This window comes from Meriones unguiculatus, chromosome 8, assembly GCF_030254825.1.
Source record: "Meriones unguiculatus strain TT.TT164.6M chromosome 8, Bangor_MerUng_6.1, whole genome shotgun sequence".
Classification (NCBI taxonomy): Eukaryota; Metazoa; Chordata; class Mammalia; order Rodentia; family Muridae; genus Meriones; species Meriones unguiculatus.
In genome coordinates, this window is record NC_083356.1 from 21,424,354 (window position 1) to 21,430,386 (window position 6,033).

The window sequence follows — 6,033 nt, forward strand, 5'->3', positions numbered from 1 at the left end:
CACCGCATAGGAGCCTTGCGCAGGCGCCTTTCTCTACCCACGCACCCGCCCCATGCGGAAAGAATGCTTAGCGCCTTCACAATCTACTTTCTTCAACTTTCTTCTTTCTTGGGAGTGTTTGTGCGTGCGCTTTCTCCCGGATTCTTTCTGACGGGGATCCTGCGATCCTACTTAAAGCGCTTTATGGAGGAAGGGAGAGGGGAGAGCGAATGACTCAGTCTGTAGGACCCTTGGGTGACTGCCCGCCTGCTGGTGTAGTGGAGGCCACACTGAGCCAAACTAGCGGACATTAGAATTGGGGAAGACAGAGATTGGAGAGATGGCTCAGAGGTTAAGATCACCGACCGCTCTTCCAGAAGTCTTGAATTCAATTCGCAACAAGCACGCGGTGGCTCACAACCATCTATAGTAAGATCTGGTGCCCTCTTCTGGCGTGCAGGCATACATGCAGGCAGAACACTGTATATAGAATTAATTAATTAATTTAAAAAGAAAAGGTGAGTACTACCTACTACCACACTAGTTTTGTTGTTTTTTTTTTTTTTTTTTTTGAGACAGGGTTTCTCTGTGTAACCCTGGCTGTCCTGGACTTACTGTATAGAGCAGGCTGGCCTCGAACTCACAGAGATCCACCTGCCTCTGCCTCCCAGAGTGCTGGGATTAAAGGCGTGCGCCACCAGCTAAAAATAACATCGTAGACAGCAGTAAGTTGCCAGGGTTGGCACAAGCAGGTGAACGTGAGTCTGATGCCAGCCTGGTCTACATAATACGTTTCAGGGCAGCTAGGGCTCTGTAGTACCATATCTCAGAAACACAAAGCAAAACAAACAAAAAAGCAGTAAGTGCTCCTAACTTCGGAACCATTCCTCCAGCCCCATGTTCCCTTTCTGACACACTAGCATTTACATTTCTACACTTCTACATGGCCAAATCAATGTTTTCCTTTATGGGCTCTCTTGTGGGTTAAGCTGGAGGGGGAAAAAAAGCCTTCCATGCTTTAAATTTATATAAATGTTCACATAAGCGATCATTTTTGCTCCGTTTGGAATTATTTAAAACTTTAAAAAAATGGGGGGCAGGGATGTGTGTGTGTATACTTGCCAATGCATCTGTGTGGAGATCAGGGGATAACTTTTGGGAATCAGTTCTCTCCTACCCTGTAGGTTCTGGGGACTGAACTCACATCACCAGGCTAGGCAATAATCACCTTTGCCCACTGAATCATCTTGCCAGCCCTGTCTGAAATGCTCTCGTTTTCTATTTATTTATCTTTATGTGCACTTACATGTCTGTCTACCATGTGTGTGCCTGGTGCCCGTGTAAGTCAGAAGAGGGAAACGGATCCCTTGAACTAGAGTTACGTACAGCTGTAAGCCACCATGTGGGTGCTGGAATTTGGACCTGCATCCTCTGCAAGAGCAATGAGTGCTCTTGACGGCAGCACCAACACTCCAGCCCCTAGTTGGAATTTTTAATGGAGCCACTTTTATTGTTCCCTACAGAAAGCCAAGCTCTTGGGACATTCATCTGGTGAGCAGTCTCCTCATTCCTCCACTACCTTAAAATGCTATCTTTATTGGTTTTGTAAAACTTGCACACTAGTATCTTTGTTTTTAAAGCTCCCACCTCATCTCTGTTCAGAGTTTAAGGCCAGCCTGGTCTACAAAATGAGTCCAGGACAGCCAGGCCTATTACACAGAGAAACCCTGTCTCAAAAAACCAAAAAGGAAAAAAAGTTCCCACCTCTGGTATTAAATGCAGAAGGCTCAGCCTTGCTGAGCTCAGAAGCACCAGGTCCCCTCTGAGCATCTTTGTCCCCTTCACCTCCTGTGCCATCTGCTGTCATTTCCGTGGCTCTGGTGGAACCCAACAGATTGACAAGTATGCCTGGGACCTGGGTGGCCACAGTGGAAGTGAAGAGGCCAGGACAGAAAGGCAGGGTATGTGCATAGACCAACTGTGCACAATTGGCGAGGCTGAGCACAGCTTAGGGGATTCTGTCCTAAGCATGAAGATGAACTTCCATCTGCTTCGACAGCAAGTATGGGGGAACCTTGCCAAGGAAAACAGCAAGAATTCAGTCTTGAGCACATTAGCTTGTAGATGTGAACTACTCTTGGTAAGAGCAGCTACGAACTCATGTGCCTCTGGTTAGAGGTAAACATGGGGAAAGGGGAATGGGCCAGTGCGAAGTGACCCGGCAATCAAAATGGCTGTCTCTGGTCCTAACCCTGTGTTTTCTGCGCTCTAATTGGATGGAGACCTACTGTGATTATTTACATCTGGCCTCAGGCAGCTAAAAAACAATCATAGACAACTACAGCCTAGAATAAAAACAGCAGGTCCGTTTGACATTTCTACAATGACTGGACAAATGGCTTCCTAAAATCTGCAGCCAGCCTTGCGTGTTTTCCTGGTTTAACTCTTTTCCTGGCTGTCCTGAAACTCCACTCTGTAGACCAGGCTGGCTTTGAACTGTCTCTGCCTCTGGCGTGCTGGGATTAAAGGCATGTGATACCACTACCCAGCTTCTGGGTTAATGCCTATATTAACTCCGGCCCTGTACTGGTAAGCTGGCTCCAGGTAAAAGCAGTTGCTGCCAAGCCTGACAACCTAAATTCAATCCCTGAGACCCCCTTGGTAGAAGAGGAGAATTCCAGCCTTTAACAAGAGAGCCCTTACTGAATTGGCCCTTCTCTGTGGAGAGGTACTGCGTGTAATGCTTTCAGTTCCTGTGGCTCTGGTCTTAAGTTTCCACCTATTAAGTCATCAATGTGTGCGAACACTTATTTTTATTGGACAGGGTCTCTCTACGTAGCTCTCACTGTCCTGGAACTTGGTACAGTGTTTCAGGTTGGCCTGCAATTCACAGTGATCCACCTGCCTCTCCCTCCCAAGCTCTGGGATTAAAGGTAATGTCCTCACACCCAGCCACACAAAACCAACGATGCAACACAGCAGCGGCCAGTGTATGTGACTCAGTAGGCAGGGTTTGCCTGGCAAGCACCGAGCCCTGGGTATCACCTCCAGCCCAGCTTAAGCCATGCACCTGTAATCCTAGCACTTGGAAAGTAGTGGCAGGAGAGTCAGAAACTCAGTCATCCTTGGGATCATAGAGTATATAGCAAGGCCAGCCTGGGATACACAAGAGCCTGTTTTAGGACAGGGAAGTAGGAAACCAGAGAGGCTGTTCAGGAACTTTGTAAGGGTGGAGAAGAGGCCTAAGAGGCCATGTCCTAGAGGGCACCACCCATTCCTGGTCCAAGAAAAGTAGGTGACTAGTGAAAAGCCCGAGGACTTTGAATCCTCTTGGAGGAAATGGCTTCCCATTTGGTCTGGAAGCCCTCATAAAAGGCTTAGGAAGTTATCATAGCTGGGGAGCAAAGCAGACAGATAACGAGCAAGGGAGAAATCTCCACCAACCCAGCAACATGTAGAACTGGAGAATATTCACCCTAAGAGCAGGCTTTAAGGGCTAGAGAGGGGTTCAGCAGTGTGTGCCTTGGCCCAGCACTGCCAACAAACACACAAACAAACAAAAAAAAGTAACTGAGCAGACCAAGGATATCCAACTTATGAAACACAACAGAATGACCTTAACAAAAAGAAGCCAAGCCCCCCAGTAGGTTTCAAAGAAGGACCCAGTGTGGGGAAGCCAGGTTCTGCTCACGTGACCCTGTGAAATGGTCCAGCTCCTCTGTAAAATGGGACTCTCATGGATGCTGAAAAATATGGAGTTGATTTTGCTCTACAAGGTGTTCAGCATTGCTCTAGCTCAGAGCCATGTGCAGCTAACTGGTAAGGAGGCTACAAGGAGAAAACAGAGGTCCATAATAGAATAAAGGAGAGACCGGGGGGGGGGGCTGGAGTTAACATTCTGAGCAGGGGCAAACCTGTGGGCATGCTGCCTACATCATCACATGGGGTCCTAATCTCAGAATAAGTCTGGTACTCGATTCAGTGCTCTGCCTTAGCCACCCTGAAACTCTAAATAATTTTATGCATACATGTTTATGTGTGTGAATATGTGTGTGCATATGTGTGCATGTGTGTTCATCTGATTTTGTATGTGGAGGCCTGAGGTCTAGCATTATGTGCCAGTCCTCAGGAGCTGTCACCTTCTTTTTTTTTTTTTTTTTTTTTTGAGACAGGTTTTGTTTTTTTTTCCTGAAACATTCAGTTAGACAGGCTGCCAGCAAGCCCCAGCGTCCCCCGTCACCATCTGTCTACAGCCCTGAGAATACAAGCCATCAGTGCTCACCACCACACCCAGCCTTTTTGTGGATGCTTGGGATCAAACTCAAGTCCTCACGCTTGCACACCAAGGACTTCACCAACTGAGCCATCTCCCCCAGCCTCTGATTGTACCATTCGCTTATATTTTATAAGTAAATTCAGTATACAAAGCAGCAAGCCCACGAGCAGAGGAGACATGCCAGATGGCATTGAGCAGGCTCAGGCCAGCAGCACGGTGGGTGGCGGGCAGCACAGGTGCCCAGGAGTTGGCCTGCCCACCTGGCATGCACTCATGGCTGGGCAGTCTGTGACGCTGCGGAGCTGCAAGGGAACGGGAAGCCAGGTTCTGTGCCCAAGTGGACAGGAACAAAAAAACAACAAACAAACAAACAAAAAAACAGCAGTGGCAGGAGCCCACCATGGCAAGGGCTTTGCACAAATGCAGCTCTGGATTGCATTGGGCAGCACAGCCAACACTAAGATGGGAATCTTTGACAGCAAATTGTAAAATAAAAGATACACCTGAAAGTTACACTGAAGCACTGGGTTTGAGTCACACAACCAAAAAGAAGGAAAGTTGTTTTTTGTTTTTGTTTTTTTTTTTTTTTAAAACATGTATGGGTGTTCTGCCTGCATGTTTATCTAGGAATCACTTGTGTGCTTGGTGCCCGAGGAGAACAGAAGAGGATGGATCTCCTGGGCCTGGTGATATAGACAACTGTAAACTACCATATGAGTCCTAGGAATTGAACTCGGGTCCCTGGAAGAACTGCTATAATCCTAGCGCTGAGCAGGAGGCAGGATCAAAAGGTGGATGACCAAGTTGGCAGCCAGCTTGTTATCTAAGTAGGAGGGTCTCTGAGTTTGGATTAGCAGCAGCCATGTAAAAAATTGAGCTTGGTGCTGGGAGGGTGCAGAGAAAAAACAATCCTTAGAGCTCTTCTGGTATTGGTCAGCTCGTCTTTCTGGAATTGGTGAACCTCAGATTCACTGAGAGACCCTGCCTCGAGAAAATAAAGTGAAGCCGGGCATGGTGGCACATGCCTGTAATCCCAGCACTCAGGGAGGCCAACACAGGCAAATCTCTGTGAGTTCAAGGCCAGCCTGGTCTACAAAGTGAGTCCAGGACAGCCAAGGCTACAGAGAAATCCTGTCTCGAATGAATGAATGAATGAATGAATGAATGAATGAATAATAAATAAGGTGGGCTGGAGAAATGGCTCGGTGACTGCTCTTCCAAAGGAACTGTGTTCAAATCTCAGCACCCACGTAGCAGTTCACAACTGTCTATAACTCCAGTTCCAGCGGATTTGACACCCTCACACAGACATACATGGAGACAGAACACCAATGTAAATGAAATAAAAAAAAAAAAAGAAGAAGAAGAAGAAAGAAAAGAGAAGAAGGTGGAGGGTTGGTGAGATGGCTCAGTGGGCAGAGGCGCTTGTCTCACAGATGCGGCTCGCTGAATTCAATCCTCTAAACCCAACAGAAGGTGAGAGAAGAGAAGAGACAAGGTACAATTGTCCTCTGAGTCACACATGCATATCACGGCCTGCCTCTCTCTCTCCCTCTCCCTCCCTCTCTCCCTCCCTCCCTCTCTCTCTCTCTCTCTCTCTCTCTCTCTCTCTCTCACACACACACACACACACACTGTCCAAGTTTACCTGATGCTACACAGCAAATTTGAGGCAAGCCTTGGACACATGAAACTCTGTCCTGAAAAAACCCAAGTTAACCAAACAATAATAAACAAAGAAAGCTTGGCCCAGGTCAGGGGAGCCGGAAGCCACACTT